Raw genomic sequence first — 21,997 nt, 5'->3', positions numbered from 1 at the left:
CCCCCCTTTTGTCCGTAAAAATAAACAAATAAATAAATTTAAAAAAAAAATCCACCCAAGTATACGTAAGAAAGTCGTAATACCCCCTTGTTTTTTGATTCAATGTTGACTGTAAATTTCAGGGATTTAATTCAAGTAAAAGATGCAATTTTGAATAAAACAAAAATTGCACAGTAATTCAATTCTGAATAGAAAAATCTTTCGGATTTTTTTTGTGCTTTTTTATGTAGGCAATAATCTTAATGCCTAAAAATGTTTGAAAAACTTTTTAAAACTTTTTTTTAAACGTAATGTTCTTTAAAAATAGTTTTTATAAATTTTTTTATTTAAAAAAAAATTGAATTGTAAATTTATTTTACTGTTTTACGTAAGAGTGGGTCATACCCCTTCTCCCTTATTATTAACAAAAATAAATAAATCTATAACCCTCATTAAATATTTGCGTAATATTTGAATCACCTCTTTCTTGGCTTTTAAACTCCTTGTAATTTTTAAAATTATCTTTAATTAATTAATATTTCTATCAAAATAAATATTAAATCTTTTTATAAGAAATGCTTGTAGTACTAGATCAAATTCCTTAAATAGATACTCATTCTTTAACTTGTTATATTTACTTAAAATATTCTAGACAGTTATAGGTTTATCATAATTCGTAACGTCATTAATATTTATTATTCTAAAAATATTTTCAAATTTGGCAAATTTTATAGCAATTGGTTTGATTTTTGATTAATCGTAAGAAATTGATCTTTCTGGGAGCTGAGTGACGACTTCCTCCTCAGCATACTTTATCGATCTTGTCTTTCTGGCAAAGATCTATCAAAAATTATGAAATTGAAGATATCATTTATTAATTATTTGTGTTTGAAAATGAGTAAGTGAATCTGTAATATCTTTAAGAGGGTTACTAGAAATTATATTGTCTTTACCAAAACCTTCATAGACGATGTTTTCATAAAAAGAAAATATAGTTTTTCGAACAAAGTTTTATGAAATTAGCGGAATTCAGGCTAAATATGATTGTCGATATTTAGATATTTATTAGAAGTTAAATTATTTTAAGATGTTAAAAAAGAATTTATAAACATGTGTTTTTAATATGTTCTTTAAATATTCAGAGATATATGAAGGTATTTTCGGAAAACATTGTGCTAATTTTTCATATGAAACCTGTTTCAAATAAATCTCAATGATAGAAAAATAATAAGAGATTTGGAAACTACTGTCAGACGATTTCTACATTTAATGGAATAGGGAGTTATTAAGTTCTTTTAAGTTGAGAAAGCGCATGTGATTGGTGTATTAAGTTGGGTTGCTGAAGGAAAATGAAACATTAGTGCATAAAAACATTTAAATGAAACTACTTTTATTCTACAAACTCTTAAAAATGTATAATCTGATTTAAAGTATAATCACATTCGAGTTTTTCTTTTATTTATTTTGTTCTGTTGTGAAAAAGGAAATAAAAAGAAATCTTCTTTTTCATGAGAATATTTAGGGAAAAGAAAATATGATGCGATAAAAAATATGGTTTTCGTACTTCGAAATATTTGAATGGCAGCTGTAAAACTAAGAAAAGGATTTTTCCTTTCCCAAAGGAAAGTTTTACTCGCAGATTTATTTGTTCTTTCAAATTTTTTATAACCCTTCCAGGCATATGATATGCTAGCGTAAAAAATTGAAAGTGTAAAAACTTTCCTAGCCTCCAGGCTAAAATGGCAGCGAAACGAAAAGGTAAGGGAGAAAAGTTTTGTTTAATGTTTGGCTTAAGACTTTATTTAAAGTCAATTATGAATGAAACTTTTGACAAAGACTATAAAGTTTTGATTTCTGAAAGGATTTTGTTTTAGAAAAACGCAAATGTCAAGAGTTTAGGTGACAGAATGTGTAAAAAAAGAGCATAAATTCGATAAAGCTGAAATTATAAGATGGTTTTATTAGATAAATTTTATGCGGTTTTAAGTAAATAGAATGTCTAGTTCGAGAATTAACAGAGTGAAAATTCGGAAAGGTGGTTTTTACTAAAATCTGGTGCAAGATTTGATAAGTAAACCTGACTTCTAATACTCTCAAAATGAAAGAAAATATTTATTCTTTTATAATATCCATTATAAAGGAGTTTTTATTTATTTATTTGAAACTTGTTTTGGTAACTTGTTGGATTAACATTATTTATAATGTTTTGAAACATGTATTTGTGTTTTTTGAAACATGTTGTGAGCATGTTGTGAAACATGTTTGTTTAAGTAAACCCAACTTCTAATACTCACAAAATAAAAGAAAATATTTATTCTTTTGTAATATCCATAATGAAGGAGTTTTTATTTATTAAAACTTGTTCTGGTTACTTGATAGAATAATAAGGTTTTAAAAGATGTATTTGTGTTTTAAAAAACAACAAAAGGAATATTCATAATTTCTGAAAGAAATGGTTAGGGCTGTAGAAATGAGACGCAACATTAATAAAGCCATTTTCTCTTAAAAAAGATGATTTTGAAGGAAGGGATGTTGATGCCATTGATTAGAACCAACAGCTAAAAATCACCACTATATATCTATGCCAAACGTACGAATGGATTGGAATTAATGGATTATATTAAATTATTTCAAATAATTGATTTAAATCAAGCTGAAAAAGATCAAAAGATAATTAAGTCAATAAATCAATTTAGTTATCCATTTAAAAATGTGCTTTAAAGGTAAATAACTGTATTCTTTTTTAACTTCTAATTTCAAGGAAAATGCAAAAGTTCACTGTAAAAAATTCCGGATCAAATTCCGGTAAAAAAATACCGGTAGTCAGGGTGCTGGGATATTTTACCGGTAAACACAACACATTATCATCGGAACATGTTACAGAACAAAAAATCTGTTTTTCGCAATTTTTACAGTAGTTATTACCGTAAAATCACCGAATCAATCTAATTAAATAAAAATTTCGGTAAAAACGGATTTTGCAGTAAAATGGATTTTACGAATGATGCTCCCAAAGTGCAGGTACATTATACCGTAATTTGATCTGGAATTTTTTACAGAGTACAAACAAGTTACAAGGAAAAATAATCGAGATGGTATTCAAAAGCATTGCTTTAAAAGTTTTCCAGAGAGCAGTTTCTAAGTCACTAAATTATAATGAACCGTGCACAAAATAAAAAAGCGGACCACCCTGAATAACTTTTGATCTAATGATCGGGTTCTCACATTCTAGGACTCAATCTTAATGGTTCAGAGGAGTAACCACAAATATAGTAATTAAATTCTTTAAAATTTCCAATGAGCTGCATAATCAGTCTTCCCGATGAGCAGACCTAGTGCGTTCTCCTGAAGTGGTATCCACTCTTTCAGGACCACCACAATGGGTGAGATACCGTTGACCATGTTAATTTGGACGTCTAGTTTCTGCCACACTAGATGGCAGCACTCAGACTCTATTTGGATGCTAAAGTTCACTAGGAATTTAATTTTGCGGGAAATGCCAAGAGCCAATAAGGCACTCCAGGGATCTTTTACATGGCTGCTGACGACCGCCATACGACATGGCTGCTGAGGATTTTCTGCATCCCGAAAATTCGGTGTCTGGGAAGGGGATCGAGCCCACGGACTTGTGCTCAGAAGACTGACGACAAACCAACTGCGCCACCCAGCCACCCAAGTAATTAATAACATCAGACGATAACATACATAACATAAGATTCAGACGATAAGACGAACATAAGATTCCGAATGAGGGACAAAAGCGTATTTTCTCTGAATTCCATAGTTTGGCCAGGAGAGTGGTCCTAAGTTTGGACCCCTTAGTGTTAATTTTACTTTTTTCGTATTTCGCCATATCTCAAGAACTTTTTAAGAAAATCGAAAAAAATTTTGCACATAATTGTAAAATTCGTTTATTCAAAGATATTTTAAGATTCTCGACACACTTTTACGATCTTATTTCCCGGCAAAGATCTGACCATTAAATATTATAAAATTGAAAATATCTTTTATTAATTATTTGTGTTTGAAAATGAGTAAATTACTCTTATCTTTAGAATGGTCCCTAGAAATTATATTGTCTTCTCCAATATATTATATTGTCTATACCTTGTCTTTTTATATTGTTTTTACTTTTTTCGTATTTCGAACTTCTTACGCGAATTCAACACCTTTTGCACACAATTAAAAAATTCACTTATAAAAAAATAATTCTACCCAAAATATAACTTTTAGTAAGCTTTTATTTTTTTTATTATTTTATTTAATAATAGTCGAAAATTTTTTGAATTGAAGATATAAAAATTTTACATTATTTTAAAGAACAGAATTTTGAAGATCAAAATATGGAATTTGAACAAAATCGGTCGAATAGTGCCTGAGAAATCAAATTTTAAGAATAGGACATTTTCATTCACTCCTGAAATTGTGAACGTGGACAACTGGAAAGCGTATCTCAAGCAGACGTAGATGGCAGCATCACAGTCCAACTCATCACCGTTCAACTCACAGGATATCTGTTCATAATTTCTAGCACTATCTATCTCTCACTCAAAATAGCACCGTCAGTCAAATAAATAAGTCACATTCCAGGGTTTATTGTGTCTTGAGAAAACATAACCCAACCACAACTCAAAGTTGTTGATTTATTTCAGAGACGTTACTGATTTTCATTAAGAAGGCTTTTGATTTCTTCTAAAAGATTTCAGTAAAGTTATTCTGAATTTTTAAAAAAATATTCCCATTTTTCTTCAAGAAATGTTAAGGGTATTAGATGCCCATTATTTGTCAGGAAACTTTCTGAATTTCCTTCTTAGTGTGGGAATAAACGGATTCTATCAAAATAATTTGTTATTGATTAGAATAAACTGATACAAATTATTAATTCAAAACAATGTGAAAGTGATTTGAAAATACAAAAAATCGCCTATAAGATTTGCGTGTACGGTAATTAACTTTAAAACTAATTATTCATATTTTCTGATTGATAAGTTCAGGGTTTCGAAACAAAAACATTAATAAAGTGAATTCCCCATTTTCTGATTGAAGGGTTTGGGTTTTAAAAAAGGAGACACTATTAAAAAGAATATCATATTTTTCGATTGATGGGTTAAGGGGTTTCATAAAGGAGGCACTAATAAAATGAATTCCACATTTTACGATTCAAGAATCTGGATTTTAAAAAAGGAGACACTGTTGAAGTTGATTTCATTTGGTTGAGTTAAAGTAACTGATTTTAGAAAATAATTAATTTGAAGAAATTGATTTGAATAAAACGTTTTATTACATTAATTAGATCTTACTAATTACCAAAAGTTTAAAAATGGTATTACAAATCAATGACAATATGTTTAAATGGATTTTATTTATATTGACTGATTTTAGTGTAAAAAATATTTTAAAGTAATCATTTATTTTGCATTAGAAAAATATAAATGGTCGATTCTAGTCTATTCCAGTTTAAACAAAAATGTTTAAAAGTTGAGAATAAACATTAATATACCATTTATATTTTATAATTCTAGAAATTGGTTTTCAATCTGCAGAAGTGGAATAATATTTACCGATATAATTCTTTTGATGTTTACAATGAAATCCTTTTTAATGCCCAGGATAATATTAATATAATATAAAGTACCAGGCATTAAATTAAATATTAAAAGGAAACTGATTTTAAAAAAAAGTATGTAAGGTTTTTAAATGTTTGAATATTGTTTACTTAATGAGATAATTTTTCAAATTCAAGCACAAAGTTTACTTTGTTTTTTTCCCCTTTTTAAAAAATTCATTTACTTTTTCCACACATTTATTTTAGCGTTTTTTTTTTAAAAAAACCAAGTCTGAAGCAAATTTGAACAGTCTATAACATGCTTTCGCAGTTTCAAGCATAATTGAGCGTAAATGTAGCAACGGAGTGTAAATATTTACTTCCGTGAAGTGGCAACGAAAGAGTTTTAAGTCCAAACATTAGATGCCAGAAACTTGGTTTTAAATTTTATTCTTTTTAAATATATGATTATTTTTAAAGTCCCAGTTGCCTCATTTAAGCTATTAATTTTCATTTTTCTTGTTATGTTAGTTTTGGGAAATTATAGCACATATCTTTTTTGAAATATCTTTCTCAAGAGGAATTATCGTCTGGCTTAGATTTTTCTAGAATGTAAGTTGTGTGTGATTTGGGAATATCGTGAATCGGTGTTTAGAATATACTTTCAGTAACTTTTTTTTTAAGTACTACTTGTTAACGATTTTTTAGCGATTAGCAAAACTACGGTTGCTTCATTTTGGAGACGAGCTTAGGGAATAGCAAAATGTCGTCATAAAACTCGATTTTTTAGAATTAATTCAGCAAGTAATACTACTTGTGTTTTGAATGGTTCTTTTTATGATAGTTGAAAACCGTAAAAGTTCTTAGTTAATTATTTTTTGCTTATTTTTATTGATCATATACTACGTCGAAAACACCGATTGCATTAAGAAAAAAAACTTTATGGGTTGTTGCTTATGATGCTATCTAGTTTGGTAAATTAAAAAGGTTAACTTAATAATAATTCTCGTTCAAGAAACTGTGAAACTTGTTTTTTAAAAATAGTTTAGAAGTTGTTAAATGCTGCATATTTAAATGTTTTAAAAGTTTAGGTTGTATTTTAATTCCAAATGGCGAATAAGTTATCGTAAATTGTATTTTTCAATATATAATTTAATTTATAAAAAGGTTTCAGTTATTATTTGAATTAACAAGTCATAATTGCATACAATATACTGGGGGGCTCCAACACTTGCTTATTGGTATCCAAGATTGAGTACTTACAGCTAAATTAGATTTAATTGGATACTTGTAACGGACGTCACCGACGTGGGTCGAACCTGATTGGTTTCTGAATTGACAAATGCAACGATTTACCTACGATTACGTCACTTGCAGGCATCTTATTAATAATTATTATAAAAACAACACTTATCGTTATTTTCAATTTGCATAAATATTATCTACTCTTACTTTAATATAATTTGGAGTAAATTAGTTTATAACGAAAACATAAAAAATAATATTTAAATAAACAATTGTTCTAACATTCATCAAAAATGGAAATCCTTCATACAAAATGTCGGTTTCTTATCTTGTTTTAATAATTTCGTTTAGAAAATTATAGTTTGCATTTTTCTTTTCATTTAAAAGCAGACGAGATCATCTGACAAGACAAAAAGTCTGTTTTGTGGTGGTAGAGACTTCGTCTGTGGTAAAGGCTTAAAGAAGTTTAAGCTTTTCAAATGCTACAACTTATCTACGATGACGTCCCTTGCAGGTATCCAATTGTATACATGAAGGCAACTTTAAGCATGAGTAAAACATGGCATTTGTTTATGCAACGATTCAGTAGACAATCAGGCCCAACGCGTGACATCGCTTCCAGAAGTCCAATTAAATCTGAATCGAAAATTGATTCAGCTTGGTAATAATTAGTTTATTACCAAGCTGAATCAATTTTCGATTCAGATTTAATTGGACTAATAGATGTATCATGTTATTTCAGTGTTCTTCTTGAGATGTAGGTACCTCAGTTGCTAAGCTCATCAAAGATAAACAGACTATTGCATCAAAATTAAAAATTAATCTATTTAAGGACTTGAAAAGTTCTTAATAGCAGAAAAAAGGTTTAATTCTTCAGCTAATATTCTAAATACTATTGAGATAAGATATAAAGTAATAATTTCACTCGCTTACTATTGAAACTTCATTCGCAAATTTGTTTTCTACGATTTGTATTCAATTCTCATTTGCATCAAAACTTACTAAAAGCTTTCGTCAAAACGATAATTTAGCAACGGTATGAAAAGATAATTCCTGATATTTTATACTATTTTTTAACACTCAGTTTTATTTATAGTTTTAAAAAAATATGATGACGGGACATAGTTTAGTATAACATTTAACATAAAAATAAGTAAAATTATACCACTTAATAATCGTGAAACGGTAAATGAATAAATTTTTCTTATAATATTGCATGTTATATAGTGTCTGGAAGTACCGATTATCAAACGATACCAATACAAAAATATATCTAAATATAAATTTTTTCAGTTGCAACTACAGATTGCAGATGTTACTTTTCAGGATGAAGATCTTTTCCTTTCGTTCATAAATCATATCACTTGAGACATTTCATTTTATCGTAAAAAGAGCGTACTTTGTTTTCTTCTGACCAAGCGTATTTCATCACTTGACGTGAAATTAACTAACTAAAATAAACGAAAAATATATTATCATTTAGCTAAGCTCTGAATTCCCTACAGATTCAAAAAAAAAAAAATTATCCCCGGCTGTACACTAGTCAAGGATGGAACCCGGATCAACTGCTTGGGAGAACACATTCAACCATTGAACCACAAATGTGTGCCGTGCTTAGACCTATTAATTGCGAAACGACATTACTACAATACTACTTCTAAGCTTTAAATATCTCAACAGCGTGTGTAGATTGGAGACATTACTTTTGAATCATTATTTGACATGAACTCTTATTTCATTGTTTGACTTGAAATTAACGAAATAAAATAAACGAAAATCGAAGCGTTCTTACTCATTTAATGCATGAATTCTCTGCAATTTCAACAAATAAAATATTAAAATACAGTGCACTGGCCTGGAATCGAACCCGGATTGCCCGCTTGGGAGGCGAGCATTCTACCATTGAACCACCAGTGCGCGTCACGGTTTTTTCTCAAAATAATTCTCAACCCAGTCCCACTAATTCTGAAACGACATTAATACATTAGTATTCCTAAGCTTTAAATATTTAAACTGCGCGTGTAGATTGGAGACATTATTTTTGAGTTATTACTTGACATGAACTCTTATTTCATTGTTTGACTTGAAATTAACGAAATGAAATAAACGAAAATCGAAGCGTTTTTACTCATTTAATGTAAAAATTCTCTGCAATTTCAACAAATAAAACATTAAAATACAATGCACTGACCGGGAATCGAACCCGGAACGCCCGCTTGGGAGGCGAGCATTCGACCATTGAACCAGGGCCGGATTTAAGCTTGGCGGGGCCCTAAGCTACTGAAAATGATGGGGCCCTTTTAAGTTAAATTCTATTTCTATACACCTGAAGTAAACTGTCGTATTTTTTATTGCTGAATATTAACATTATATTATTAAAAATTTGATAATATTGCTTGATTGTTAAATATATTGGTTGTGATGGGACTATAATGTAGAGCCTTTCTATTATTGCACATATTTTTTGAACGAGAAAAAAAACAGAAACTCATTTTAAGAACATCATAAGCACATTTTAAGAACACAGTAAAGATTTGGCATGTTAGAAGAACCATTATATGTTTAACAGAGTTTTTTTTTCTTGAAATTCTGAATATATGTTATTTGGAATTTTAAATGATTTATTTACTTATTTATTTATTTTTTACGATTTTTTTTTTTAACGTTGCGTTTCGCTTTGCTCCTCTATGACTTAGAAACATGAAATTATGAAGGTGTGTCAAAAATAAGCAAGGAGTTAGAAAGAACATAAGAAAATACAATTTGATTATTAGTTTCATTTTTTTTATAACCGCCGTTGAACAACCGACTTAATTTTGAGTTTACGATTACAAATGTTTAACTCCGTATAATATTGAATAATAATCTTATAATTCTGAACTCAATCCAGAAGACAAGAGAATTGGATCAGTACCCAGAGGTATTGATTTGTGGTGAGAACTTAGAGGACTTTGTGACCACGGCAGATTTAACATGCACCAGTCACCATTTTATACATGGGTATTCTTCGGATTCGAAATCCAATTCTCACGAACACGAGTTCAACGCCCTACCAAACAGGCTATCCCGGCCAAATTATTAGTTTATTTTATAATAGTCATTGAACAGCCAACCGAATTTCGAGTTTACGACTACTAATGTTCAACTTATTAGACTTCTAATTTTAAACTCAATTCAGAACACAAGGGAACTCCAGGATCAGGTATTGGAAGAAATTTTTGTCTTGGAGGGGGACGTTTTGATGGAACTGACCAGAATTTAAGTTACATGATGAGGAAAACCACAAAAGCTTTCCACTGTCAGTCTGACAACAAGGGGACTCTAACCTATGATCCGTCTATCACTGAGGATATTTTACTTCGGTACAGTGGCTGGTGTAAGCCGGGTATAGAATTCGTATCGACCAGTACACTGGGATTCGAACTCAGTACCCTTGAGTCCATCTTCACTGGGTAATAACTCTGCAGGAGGTACCAATTTTATTGATTTGCAAAATTTTAGTCATCTTCAAAATGTAAATAGAAATTCAATCGTAATTTTTGTAGAATAAAAAGATGGAAATAAACCGTTTTTCCTCTTAATCTGCAATGATTAGTCAGAAGCAACCATGAGGGTTAGTGTGTAAAATGAACAGGTGCTGTAGCTTTCTAGTTTTTTAAATACTTATTAAATTATTAGTTTTTAACATGCATACTTTAAAATAAATAAGAAATACATTTTTCAGTATTAAGAAATAATAATTAAAAACTGTCATCAGCTGGAATAGAGCCCGCGATCTCACAGTTTTGTGTTAGATTTCATAATCATCAGCCCCAAATATACACACCTGCATTGCGGATATTTTATTATTATTATTATTTATATTTTTTTTTTAAATTTAATAAATGAAGTCATTTGGATACTTGACATTCTTGAACTGGATACTTTAAATGCTTGACATTCGTTATTACAGAATGAAAAGCTTTGAAAGACAAATATTAGTTAATGCTTAATATTTAATTAAAGAAAAAACATAACCCGTATTGAAATCTAACGAATTGTCTCTGATAAATTTTGTGGCAGCAAAAAAAATTGAAGCCTGATACATGTCCTGATTTTTTAAACACTTTCTAGTTTTACTATTTAATCAAATTGGTTTCGATGTCTTTCATCCCGCCTGTCTCATTAGTGATTCAGCATATTTCGATATCATTTTTGATTCGTTCTTACTTAATATTAATTTGTTTGCGACAATTAATTTGTATAACTTTTTACTACATTTTTGCGAGGTGTTTAAAAATATAATAGCGAGGGCATTAACTGAAATTTAATTGGCTTTTTTTGTATGCCTCTTTTGATTACATCATCCACACACCCACACGCGACTGACTGATTCTTAGAAACAGATATTAAATAGTCTCTTGATCAAATGATGGGACAAAATTTGCCTTTTAAACAAATAAAAAAACTTTTCTACCTTTTAAAATTGTTTATTTTTAAATAATTTATTAATACTCAAAATGTTTAAAAGATATGTTCCTTTTCATTGACAACACAGTTTTATATTTTATCTAGTCACTTATTTACATTTTTTAAACTTATTTTTTATTTGTTTTTATTTTATTAAATTAAATGCACAGATCTAAAATAAAAACAAATCTGTCAAAATTTTATAAATAGTTTCAATTTGCAATTTTAAGAAGTTATTTCGACTTTGCTTTAAAAATTTGAAATCCTTATAAATTAAAAAATTTAGATGCCTTATTAACTTTAAACACACAATAACAACAAAAATCAGTGAGTTAAAAATAGAAACGAGTATGATCAATAAACAATAAAATCATAAGCTAACTAAATAAATGAATTTTGTGTACGAAATATCATATTTTACAAATTAAACATAATTCATATTTCGGAGATACATGGAAAAATTTTGAACAATATTTTTTACACATATATTTAAACATTTGTTTAGCTGATGATCACTTGATTTCAATGCTCTATCAAGCAATATCACATGTTGCTTCTGTCTATTAGCAGTAAGTAAAATTAAAGTAAAACCACATCTGTTATCTCAATTTCATCCAAAATAAGCCAAATCAAGGATTTTGGCAGATAGGCCTGTCAAAGAGGGAATTGAATAGTGGCCCACCATTTAAATAAATAAAGAAAGGAGTTCACGGATTTATGTACGATTAATTTGGAAAATAACAAATTAAAATCAATTACAATAATTAAGTAAATTAAACAATTAAGCTAGTTAAAACATTTAGGATAATTAAAAGGAAAAAAAGCTTTTATAATAAATTGGAAAAAATATATTTTGCAAAAAAGAAAAGTTAAAATTAAACGAGAAGCTCTTTAACGACAATGAGACACAACGGAAATCTCGAAACAGAGTGACCCTAAACAAGATTCTCCCACAGCCCTAGAAATTTTTTGCCCAGAAATCAGACAAAAGGGTGTTTTTGTGGAAAAGGACAAAAGAGCACACAGTAATTTAAAGAAGCTGAAAACATTTCCCGCAGTGTAAAATTGAGGCGGCTATTTGACCACTCCATGGAGTCTAGAGTACCGCTTCTTAGGATCCATGGACTACTCCCATCACTGGTAGCTACGAAAGCTACAGGATATTTTCATCAGGAAAAAGGCCTTTTTATTGCTCTTTTGGTTAGAAAAGTGAAGAATAACAATTATTTTATATTTGTAAACACTTCTATTAGATTTTGAAAAGCGTTCGCCAATGTAAAAAAGAAAAAAAAATATATTTTAGTTTTCAGAGGACTCCAGCTTTGAATAAAACTTTAAAAAAAGAAGGAAAAAGTTGGATCTGGGGGCCCTTGCCATCTCGGGGCCCCAAGCTACAGCTTATTTAGCTTATACGTAAATCCGGCCCTGCATTGAACCACCAGTGCTTACTATGTTTGCTTCTCATAACAATTCTCAACCCAGTCCAGCTAGTTCTGAAACGACATTAGTATTCCTAAGCTTTAAATATTTCAACTGCATGTGTAGATTGGAGACATTACTTTCCAGTCTTTATTTGACATGAATTCTATTTCATTGCTTGACGTGAAATTAAAGAGCTGAAATAAACGAAAATGGAAGCGTTCTTACTCACTTAATGCACCTCTGTATTCTCTACAACTTCAACAAATAAAACATTAAAATACAATGCACTGGCCGGGTATCGAACCCGGATCGCCCGCTTGGGAGGCGAGCATTCTACCATTGAACCACCAGTGCTTACCATGCTTGCCTCTCATAACAATTCTCAAGCCAGTCCAGCTAGCTCTGAAACGACATTAATACAATAGTATTCCTAAGCTTTAAATATTTCAACTGCGTGTGTAGATTGGAGACATTAATTTGCAGTCTTTATTTGACATGAATTTTATTTCATTGCTTGACGTGAAATTAACGAGCTGAAATAAACGAAAATTGAAGCGTTCTTACTCACTTAATGCACCTCTGTATTCTCTACAACTTCAACAAATGAAACATTAAAATACAATGCACTGGCCGGGAATCGAACCCGGATCGCCCGCTTGGGAGGCGAGCATTCTACCATTGAACCACCAGTGCTTCATGCTTGCCTCTCTTAACAATTCTCAAGCCAGTCCAGCTAGTTCTGAAACGACATTAATACAATAGTATTCCTAAGCTTTAAATATTTCAACTGCGTGTGTAGATTGGAGACATTAATTTGCAGTCTTTATTTGACATGAATTTTATTTCATTGCTTGACGTGAAATTAACGAGCTGAAATAAACGAAAACTGAAGCGTTCTTACTCACTTAATGCACCTCTGTATTCTCTACAACTTCAACAAATGAAACATTCAAATACAATGCACTGGCCGGGAAACGAACCCGGATCGCCCGCTTGGAAGGCGAGCATTCTACCATTCAACCACCAGTGCTTACCTCTCATAACAATTCTCAAGCCAGTCCAGCTAGCTCTGAAACGACATTAATACAATAGTATTCCTGAGCTTTAAATATTTCAACTGCGTGTTTAGATTGGAGACATTACTTTGCAGTCTTTATTTGACATGAATTTTATTTCATTGCTTGACGTGAAATTAACGAGCTGAAATAAACGAAAATTGAAGCGTTCTTACTCACTTAATGCACCTCTGTATTCTCTACAACTTCAACAAATGAAACATTCAAATACAATGCACTGGCCGGGAATCGAACCCCGATCGCCCGCTTGGAAGGCGAGCATTCTACCATTCAACCACCAGTGCTTACCTCTCATAACAATTCTCAACCCAGTCCAGCTAGCTCTGAAACGACATTAATACAATAGTATTCCTGAGCTTTAAATATTTCAACTGCGTGTTTAGATTGGAGACATTACTTTGCAGTCTTTATTTGACATGAATTTTATTTCATTGCTTGACGTGAAATTAACGAGCTGAAATAAACGAAAATTGAAGCGTTCTTACTCACTTAATGCACCTCTGTATTCTCTACAACTTCAACAAATGAAACATTCAAATACAATGCACTGGCCGGGAATCGAACCCGGATCGCCCGCTGGGGAGGCGAGCATTCTACCATTGAACCACCAGTGCTTACCATGCTTGCCTCTCATAACAATTCTCTAGCCAGTCCAGCTAGTTCTGAAACGACATTAATACAATAGTATTCCTAAGCTTTAAATATTTCAACTGTGTGTGTAGATTGGAGACATTACTTTCCAGTCTTTATTTGACATGAATTTTATTTCATTGCTTGACGTGAAATTAACGAGCTGAAATAAACGAAAATTGAAGCGTTCTTACTCACTTAATGCACCTCTGTATTCTCTACAACTTCAACAAATGAAACATTAAAATACAATGCACTGGCCGGGAATCGAACCCGGATCGCCCGCTTGGAAGGCGAGCATTCTACCATTGAACCACCAGTGCTTACCATGCTTGCCTCTCATAACAATTCTCAAGCCAGTCCAGCTAGTTCTGAAACGACATTAATACAATAGTATTCCTAAGCTTTAAATATTTTAACTGCGTGTGTAGATTTGAAACATTACTTTGCAGTCTTTATTTGACATGAGTTTTATTTCATTGCTTGACGTGAAATTAGCGAGCTGAAATAAACGAAAATTGAAGCGTTCTTACTCACTTAATGCACCTCTGTATTCTCTACAACTTCAACAAATGAAACATTAAAATACAATGCACTGGCCGGGAATCGAACCCGGATCGCCCGCTTGGAAGGCGAGCATTCTACCATTGAACCACCAGTGCTTACCATGCTTGCCTCTCATAACAATTCTCAAGCCAGTCCAGCTAGTTCTGAAACGACATTAATACAATAGTATTCCTAAGCTTTAAATATTTTAACTGCGTGTGTAGATTTGAAACATTACTTTGCAGTCTTTATTTGACATGAATTTTATTTCATTGCTTGACGTGAAATTAACGAGCTGAAATAAACGAAAATTGAAGCGTTCTTACTCACTTAATGCACCTCTGTATTCTCTACAACTTCAACAAATGAAACATTAAAATACAATGCACTGGCCGGGAATCGAACCCGGATCGCCCGCTTGGAAGGCGAGCATTCTACCATTGAACCACCAGTGCTTACCATGCTTGCCTCTCATAACAATTCTCAAGCCAGTCCAGCTAGTTCTGAAACGACATTAATACAATAGTATTCCTAAGCTTTAAATATTTCAACTGCGTGTGTAGATTGGAGACATTACTTTGCAGTCTTTATTTGACATGAGTTTTATTTCATTGCTTGACGTGAAATTAACGAGCTGAAATAAACGAAAATTGAAGCGTTCTTACTCACTTAATGCACCTCTGTATTCTCTACAACTTCAACAAATGAAACATTCAAATACAATGCACTGGCCGGGAATCGACCCCGGATCGCCCGCTTGGGAGACGAGCATTCTACCATTGAACCACCTGTGCTTACCATGCTTGCCTCTCATAACAATTCTCAAGCCAGTCCAGCTAGCTCTGAAACGACATTAATACAATAGTATTCCTAAGCTTTAAATATTTCAACTGCGTGTGTAGATTGGAGACATTAATTTGCAGTCTTTATTTGACATGAATTTTATTTCATTGCTTGACGTGAAATTAACGAGCTGAAATAAACGAAAATTGAAGCGTTCTTACTCACTTAATGCACCTCTGTATTCTCTACAACTTCAACAAATGAAACATTAAAATACAATGCACTGGCCGGGAATCGAACCCGGATCGCCCGCTTGGAAGGCGAGCATTCTACCATTGAACCACCAGTGCTTACCATGCTTGCCTCTCATAACAATTCTCAAGCCAGTCCAGCTAGTTCTGAAACGACATTAATACAATAGTATTCCTAAGCTTTAAATATTTCAACTGCGTGTGTAGATTTGAAACATTAATTTGCAGTCTTTATTTGACATGAGTTTTATTTCATTGCTTGACGTGAAATTAACGAGCTGAAATAAACGAAAATTGAAGCGTTCTTACTCACTTAATGCACCTCTGTATTCTCTACAACTTCAACAAATGAAACATTAAAATACAATGCACTGGCAGGGAATCGAACCCGGATCGCCCGCTTGGAAGGCGAGCATTCTACCATTGAACCACCAGTGCTTACCATGCTTGCCTCTCATAACAATTCTCAAGCCAGACCAGCTAGTTCTGAAACGACATTAATACAATAGTATTCCTAAGCTTTAAATATTTTAACTGCGTGTGTAGATTTGAAACATTACTTTGCAGTCTTTATTTGACATGAGTTTTATTTCATTGCTTGACGTGAAATTAACGAGCTGAAATAAACGAAAATTGAAGCGTTCTTACTCACTTAATGCACCTCTGTATTCTCTACAACTTCAACAAATGAAACATTCAAATACAATGCACTGGCCGGGAATCGAACCCGGATCGCCCGCTTGGGAGACGAGCATTCTACCATTGAACCACCTGTGCTTACCATGCTTGCCTCTCATAACAATTCTCAAGCCAGTCCAGCTAGCTCTGAAACGACATTAATACAATAGTATTCCTAAGCTTTAAATATTTCAACTGCGTGTGTAGATTGGAGACATTAATTTGCAGTCTTTATTTGACATGAATTTTATTTCATTGCTTGACGTGAAATTAACGAGCTGAAATAAACGAAAATTGAAGCGTTCTTACTCACTTAATGCACCTCTGTATTCTCTACAACTTCAACAAATGAAACATTAAAATACAATGCACTGGCCGGGAATCGAACCCGGATCGCCCGCTTGGAAGGCGAGCATTCTACCATTGAACCACCAGTGCTTACCATGCTTGCCTCTCATAACAATTCTCAAGCCAGTCCAGCTAGTTCTGAAACGACATTAATACAATAGTATTCCTAAGCTTTAAATATTTTAACTGCGTGTGTAGATTTGAAACATTACTTTGCAGTCTTTATTTGACATGAGTTTTATTTCATTGCTTGACGTGAAATTAACGAGCTGAAATAAACGAAAATTGAAGCGTTCTTACTCACTTAATGCACCTCTGTATTCTCTACAACTTCAACAAATGAAACATTCAAATACAATGCACTGGCCGGGAATCGAACCCGGATCGCCCGCTGGGGAGGCGAGCATTCTACCATTGAACCACCAGTGCTTACCATGCTTGCCTCTCATAACAATTCTCTAGCCAGTCCAGCTAGTTCTGAAACGACATTAATACAATAGTATTCCTAAGCTTTAAATATTTCAACTGTGTGTGTAGATTGGAGACATTACTTTCCAGTCTTTATTTGGCATGAATTTTATTTCATTGCTTGACGTGAAATTAACGATCTGAAATAAACGAAAATTGAAGCGTTCTTACTCCCTTAATGCACCTCTGTATTCTCTACAACTTCAACAAATGAAACATTCAAATACAATGCACTGGCCGGGAATCGAACCCGGATCGCCCGCTTGGGAGGCGAGCATTCTACCATTGAACCACCAGTGCTTACCATGCTTGCCTCTCATAACAATTCTCAAGCCAGTCCAGCTAGTTCTGAAACGACATTAATACAATAGTATTCCTAAGCTTTAAATATTTTAACTGCGTGTGTAGATTTGAAACATTACTTTGCAGTCTTTATTTGACATGAGTTTTATTTCATTGCTTGACGTGAAATTAGCGAGCTGAAATAAACGAAAATTGAAGCGTTCTTACTCACTTAATGCACCTCTGTATTCTCTACAACTTCAACAAATGAAACATTAAAATACAATGCACTGGCCGGGAATCGAACCCGGATCGCCCGCTTGGAAGGCGAGCATTCTACCATTGAACCACCAGTGCTTACCATGCTTGCCTCTCATAACAATTCTCAAGCCAGTCCAGCTAGTTCTGAAACGACATTAATACAATAGTATTCCTAAGCTTTAAATATTTTAACTGCGTGTGTAGATTTGAAACATTACTTTGCAGTCTTTATTTGACATGAATTTTATTTCATTGCTTGACGTGAAATTAACGAGCTGAAATAAACGAAAATTGAAGCGTTCTTACTCACTTAATGCACCTCTGTATTCTCTACAACTTCAACAAATGAAACATTAAAATACAATGCACTGGCCGGGAATCGAACCCGGATCGCCCGCTTGGAAGGCGAGCATTCTACCATTGAACCACCAGTGCTTACCATGCTTGCCTCTCATAACAATTCTCAAGCCAGTCCAGCTAGTTCTGAAACGACATTAATACAATAGTATTCCTAAGCTTTAAATATTTCAACTGCGTGTGTAGATTGGAGACATTAATTTGCAGTCTTTATTTGACATGAATTTTATTTCATTGCTTGACGTGAAATTAACGAGCTGAAATAAACGAAAATTGAAGCGTTCTTACTCACTTAATGCACCTCTGTATTCTCTACAACTTCAACAAATGAAACATTAAAATACAATGCACTGGCCGGGAATCGAACCCGGATCGCCCGCTTGGAAGGCGAGCATTCTACCATTGAACCACCAGTGCTTACCATGCTTGCCTCTCATAACAATTCTCAAGCCAGTCCAGCTAGTTCTGAAACGACATTAATACAATAGTATTCCTAAGCTTTAAATATTTCAACTGCGTGTGTAGATTGGAGACATTAATTTGCAGTCTTTATTTGACATGAATTTTATTTCATTGCTTGACGTGAAATTAACGAGCTGAAATAAACGAAAATTGAAGCGTTCTTACTCACTTAATGCACCTCTGTATTCTCTACAACTTCAACAAATGAAACATTAAAATACAATGCACTGGCCGGGAATCGAACCCGGATCGCCCGCTTGGAAGGCGAGCATTCTACCATTGAACCACCAGTGCTTACCATGCTTGCCTCTCATAACAATTCTCAAGCCAGTCCAGCTAGTTCTGAAACGACATTAATACAATAGTATTCCTAAGCTTTAAATATTTCAACTGCGTGTGTAGATTGGAGACATTAATTTGCAGTCTTTATTTGACATGAATTTTATTTCATTGCTTGACGTGAAATTAACGAGCTGAAATAAACGAAAATTGAAGCGTTCTTACTCACTTAATGCACCTCTGTATTCTCTACAACTTCAACAAATGAAACATTAAAATACAATGCACTGGCCGGGAATCGAACCCGGATCGCCCGCTTGGAAGGCGAGCATTCTACCATTGAACCACCAGTGCTTACCATGCTTGCCTCTCATAACAATTCTCAAGCCAGTCCAGCTAGTTCTGAAACGACATTAATACAATAGTATTCCTAAGCTTTAAATATTTCAACTGCGTGTGTAGATTGGAGACATTAATTTGCAGTCTTTATTTGACATGAATTTTATTTCATTGCTTGACGTGAAATTAACGAGCTGAAATAAACGAAAATTGAAGCGTTCTTACTCACTTAATGCACCTCTGTATTCTCTACAACTTCAACAAATGAAACATTAAAATACAATGCACTGGCCGGGAATCGAACCCGGATCGCCCGCTTGGAAGGCGAGCATTCTACCATTGAACCACCAGTGCTTACCATGCTTGCCTCTCATAACAATTCTCAAGCCAGTCCAGCTAGTTCTGAAACGACATTAATACAATAGTATTCCTAAGCTTTAAATATTTCAACTGCGTGTGTAGATTGGAGACATTAATTTGCAGTCTTTATTTGACATGAATTTTATTTCATTGCTTGACGTGAAATTAACGAGCTGAAATAAACGAAAATTGAAGCGTTCTTACTCACTTAATGCACCTCTGTATTCTCTACAACTTCAACAAATGAAACATTAAAATACAATGCACTGGCCGGGAATCGAACCCGGATCGCCCGCTTGGAAGGCGAGCATTCTACCATTGAACCACCAGTGCTTACCATGCTTGCCTCTCATAACAATTCTCAAGCCAGTCCAGCTAGTTCTGAAACGACATTAATACAATAGTATTCCTAAGCTTTAAATATTTCAACTGCGTGTGTAGATTGGAGACATTAATTTGCAGTCTTTATTTGACATGAATTTTATTTCATTGCTTGACGTGAAATTAACGAGCTGAAATAAACGAAAATTGAAGCGTTCTTACTCACTTAATGCACCTCTGTATTCTCTACAACTTCAACAAATGAAACATTAAAATACAATGCACTGGCCGGGAATCGAACCCGGATCGCCCGCTTGGAAGGCGAGCATTCTACCATTGAACCACCAGTGCTTACCATGCTTGCCTCTCATAACAATTCTCAAGCCAGTCCAGCTAGTTCTGAAACGACATTAATACAATAGTATTCCTAAGCTTTAAATATTTCAACTGCGTGTGTAGATTGGAGACATTAATTTGCAGTCTTTATTTGACATGAATTTTATTTCATTGCTTGACGTGAAATTAACGAGCTGAAATAAACGAAAATTGAAGCGTTCTTACTCACTTAATGCACCTCTGTATTCTCTACAACTTCAACAAATGAAACATTAAAATACAATGCACTGGCCGGGAATCGAACCCGGATCGCCCGCTTGGAAGGCGAGCATTCTACCATTGAACCACCAGTGCTTACCATGCTTGCCTCTCATAACAATTCTCAAGCCAGTCCAGCTAGTTCTGAAACGACATTAATACAATAGTATTCCTAAGCTTTAAATATTTCAACTGCGTGTGTAGATTGGAGACATTAATTTGCAGTCTTTATTTGACATGAATTTTATTTCATTGCTTGACGTGAAATTAACGAGCTGAAATAAACGAAAATTGAAGCGTTCTTACTCACTTAATGCACCTCTGTATTCTCTACAACTTCAACAAATGAAACATTAAAATACAATGCACTGGCCGGGAATCGAACCCGGATCGCCCGCTTGGAAGGCGAGCATTCTACCATTGAACCACCAGTGCTTACCATGCTTGCCTCTCATAACAATTCTCAAGCCAGTCCAGCTAGTTCTGAAACGACATTAATACAATAGTATTCCTAAGCTTTAAATATTTCAACTGCGTGTGTAGATTGGAGACATTAATTTGCAGTCTTTATTTGACATGAATTTTATTTCATTGCTTGACGTGAAATTAACGAGCTGAAATAAACGAAAATTGAAGCGTTCTTACTCACTTAATGCACCTCTGTATTCTCTACAACTTCAACAAATGAAACATTAAAATACAATGCACTGGCCGGGAATCGAACCCGGATCGCCCGCTTGGAAGGCGAGCATTCTACCATTGAACCACCAGTGCTTACCATGCTTGCCTCTCATAACAATTCTCAAGCCAGTCCAGCTAGTTCTGAAACGACATTAATACAATAGTATTCCTAAGCTTTAAATATTTCAACTGCGTGTGTAGATTTGAAACATTACTTTGCAGTCTTTATTTGACATGAATTTTATTTCATTGCTTGACGTGAAATTAACGAGCTGAAATAAACGAAAATTGAAGCGTTCTTACTCACTTAATGCACCTCTGTATTCTCTACAACTTCAACAAATGAAACATTAAAATACAATGCACTGGCCGGGAATCGAACCCGGATCGCCCGCTTGGAAGGCGAGCATTCTACCATTGAACCACCAGTGCTTACCATGCTTGCCTCTCATAACAATTCTCAAGCCAGTCCAGCTAGTTCTGAAACGACATTAATACAATAGTATTCCTAAGCTTTAAATATTTCAACTGCGTGTGTAGATTGGAGACATTAATTTGCAGTCTTTATTTGACATGAATTTTATTTCATTGCTTGACGTGAAATTAACGAGCTGAAATAAACGAAAATTGAAGCGTTCTTA

The 21,997-nt window shown here is 33.3% G+C and overlaps 27 non-coding genes across 27 annotated transcripts; all 27 read right to left on the bottom strand.

Moving 5' to 3' along the window:
• Window positions 1–8,615: 8,615 nt before the first annotated feature.
• On the bottom strand, window positions 8,616–8,686 carry TRNAG-CCC (transfer RNA glycine (anticodon CCC)). The gene has a single exon. It is a non-coding gene; the product is annotated as a tRNA-Gly (tRNA).
• A 4,237-nt stretch (window positions 8,687–12,923) lies between these two features.
• Window positions 12,924–12,994, bottom strand: TRNAG-CCC (transfer RNA glycine (anticodon CCC)). The gene has a single exon. It is a non-coding gene; the product is annotated as a tRNA-Gly (tRNA).
• A 268-nt stretch (window positions 12,995–13,262) lies between these two features.
• Window positions 13,263–13,333, bottom strand: TRNAG-CCC (transfer RNA glycine (anticodon CCC)). Its single transcript has one exon. It is a non-coding gene; the product is annotated as a tRNA-Gly (tRNA).
• Window positions 13,334–13,599: 266 nt separating this feature from the next.
• Window positions 13,600–13,670, bottom strand: TRNAG-UCC (transfer RNA glycine (anticodon UCC)). The gene has a single exon. It is a non-coding gene; the product is annotated as a tRNA-Gly (tRNA).
• A 259-nt stretch (window positions 13,671–13,929) lies between these two features.
• On the bottom strand, window positions 13,930–14,000 carry TRNAG-UCC (transfer RNA glycine (anticodon UCC)). The gene has a single exon. It is a non-coding gene; the product is annotated as a tRNA-Gly (tRNA).
• A 259-nt stretch (window positions 14,001–14,259) lies between these two features.
• On the bottom strand, window positions 14,260–14,330 carry TRNAG-CCC (transfer RNA glycine (anticodon CCC)). The gene has a single exon. It is a non-coding gene; the product is annotated as a tRNA-Gly (tRNA).
• A 268-nt stretch (window positions 14,331–14,598) lies between these two features.
• Window positions 14,599–14,669, bottom strand: TRNAG-UCC (transfer RNA glycine (anticodon UCC)). The gene has a single exon. It is a non-coding gene; the product is annotated as a tRNA-Gly (tRNA).
• Window positions 14,670–14,937: 268 nt separating this feature from the next.
• Window positions 14,938–15,008, bottom strand: TRNAG-UCC (transfer RNA glycine (anticodon UCC)). The gene has a single exon. It is a non-coding gene; the product is annotated as a tRNA-Gly (tRNA).
• A 268-nt stretch (window positions 15,009–15,276) lies between these two features.
• On the bottom strand, window positions 15,277–15,347 carry TRNAG-UCC (transfer RNA glycine (anticodon UCC)). Its single transcript has one exon. It is a non-coding gene; the product is annotated as a tRNA-Gly (tRNA).
• Window positions 15,348–15,954: 607 nt separating this feature from the next.
• Window positions 15,955–16,025, bottom strand: TRNAG-UCC (transfer RNA glycine (anticodon UCC)). The gene has a single exon. It is a non-coding gene; the product is annotated as a tRNA-Gly (tRNA).
• A 268-nt stretch (window positions 16,026–16,293) lies between these two features.
• Window positions 16,294–16,364, bottom strand: TRNAG-UCC (transfer RNA glycine (anticodon UCC)). Its single transcript has one exon. It is a non-coding gene; the product is annotated as a tRNA-Gly (tRNA).
• Window positions 16,365–16,632: 268 nt separating this feature from the next.
• Window positions 16,633–16,703, bottom strand: TRNAG-CCC (transfer RNA glycine (anticodon CCC)). Its single transcript has one exon. It is a non-coding gene; the product is annotated as a tRNA-Gly (tRNA).
• Window positions 16,704–16,971: 268 nt separating this feature from the next.
• Window positions 16,972–17,042, bottom strand: TRNAG-UCC (transfer RNA glycine (anticodon UCC)). The gene has a single exon. It is a non-coding gene; the product is annotated as a tRNA-Gly (tRNA).
• A 268-nt stretch (window positions 17,043–17,310) lies between these two features.
• TRNAG-CCC (transfer RNA glycine (anticodon CCC)) lies at window positions 17,311–17,381 on the bottom strand. The gene has a single exon. It is a non-coding gene; the product is annotated as a tRNA-Gly (tRNA).
• A 268-nt stretch (window positions 17,382–17,649) lies between these two features.
• On the bottom strand, window positions 17,650–17,720 carry TRNAG-CCC (transfer RNA glycine (anticodon CCC)). The gene has a single exon. It is a non-coding gene; the product is annotated as a tRNA-Gly (tRNA).
• A 268-nt stretch (window positions 17,721–17,988) lies between these two features.
• TRNAG-UCC (transfer RNA glycine (anticodon UCC)) lies at window positions 17,989–18,059 on the bottom strand. Its single transcript has one exon. It is a non-coding gene; the product is annotated as a tRNA-Gly (tRNA).
• Window positions 18,060–18,327: 268 nt separating this feature from the next.
• Window positions 18,328–18,398, bottom strand: TRNAG-UCC (transfer RNA glycine (anticodon UCC)). The gene has a single exon. It is a non-coding gene; the product is annotated as a tRNA-Gly (tRNA).
• A 268-nt stretch (window positions 18,399–18,666) lies between these two features.
• TRNAG-UCC (transfer RNA glycine (anticodon UCC)) lies at window positions 18,667–18,737 on the bottom strand. Its single transcript has one exon. It is a non-coding gene; the product is annotated as a tRNA-Gly (tRNA).
• A 268-nt stretch (window positions 18,738–19,005) lies between these two features.
• On the bottom strand, window positions 19,006–19,076 carry TRNAG-UCC (transfer RNA glycine (anticodon UCC)). The gene has a single exon. It is a non-coding gene; the product is annotated as a tRNA-Gly (tRNA).
• A 268-nt stretch (window positions 19,077–19,344) lies between these two features.
• On the bottom strand, window positions 19,345–19,415 carry TRNAG-UCC (transfer RNA glycine (anticodon UCC)). The gene has a single exon. It is a non-coding gene; the product is annotated as a tRNA-Gly (tRNA).
• Window positions 19,416–19,683: 268 nt separating this feature from the next.
• Window positions 19,684–19,754, bottom strand: TRNAG-UCC (transfer RNA glycine (anticodon UCC)). The gene has a single exon. It is a non-coding gene; the product is annotated as a tRNA-Gly (tRNA).
• Window positions 19,755–20,022: 268 nt separating this feature from the next.
• Window positions 20,023–20,093, bottom strand: TRNAG-UCC (transfer RNA glycine (anticodon UCC)). Its single transcript has one exon. It is a non-coding gene; the product is annotated as a tRNA-Gly (tRNA).
• Window positions 20,094–20,361: 268 nt separating this feature from the next.
• On the bottom strand, window positions 20,362–20,432 carry TRNAG-UCC (transfer RNA glycine (anticodon UCC)). Its single transcript has one exon. It is a non-coding gene; the product is annotated as a tRNA-Gly (tRNA).
• A 268-nt stretch (window positions 20,433–20,700) lies between these two features.
• On the bottom strand, window positions 20,701–20,771 carry TRNAG-UCC (transfer RNA glycine (anticodon UCC)). Its single transcript has one exon. It is a non-coding gene; the product is annotated as a tRNA-Gly (tRNA).
• Window positions 20,772–21,039: 268 nt separating this feature from the next.
• TRNAG-UCC (transfer RNA glycine (anticodon UCC)) lies at window positions 21,040–21,110 on the bottom strand. Its single transcript has one exon. It is a non-coding gene; the product is annotated as a tRNA-Gly (tRNA).
• Window positions 21,111–21,378: 268 nt separating this feature from the next.
• Window positions 21,379–21,449, bottom strand: TRNAG-UCC (transfer RNA glycine (anticodon UCC)). The gene has a single exon. It is a non-coding gene; the product is annotated as a tRNA-Gly (tRNA).
• Window positions 21,450–21,717: 268 nt separating this feature from the next.
• TRNAG-UCC (transfer RNA glycine (anticodon UCC)) lies at window positions 21,718–21,788 on the bottom strand. The gene has a single exon. It is a non-coding gene; the product is annotated as a tRNA-Gly (tRNA).
• Window positions 21,789–21,997: the final 209 nt, after the last annotated feature.

This window comes from Parasteatoda tepidariorum, chromosome 4 (assembly GCF_982258835.1).
Source record: "Parasteatoda tepidariorum strain Cologne lab strain chromosome 4, Ptep-v5.0, whole genome shotgun sequence".
In the NCBI taxonomy this organism is placed as follows: Eukaryota; Metazoa; Arthropoda; class Arachnida; order Araneae; family Theridiidae; genus Parasteatoda; species Parasteatoda tepidariorum.
Note: the sequence above shows the minus strand (reverse complement) of the source record. Positions and strands in the feature narration are given on the sequence as shown.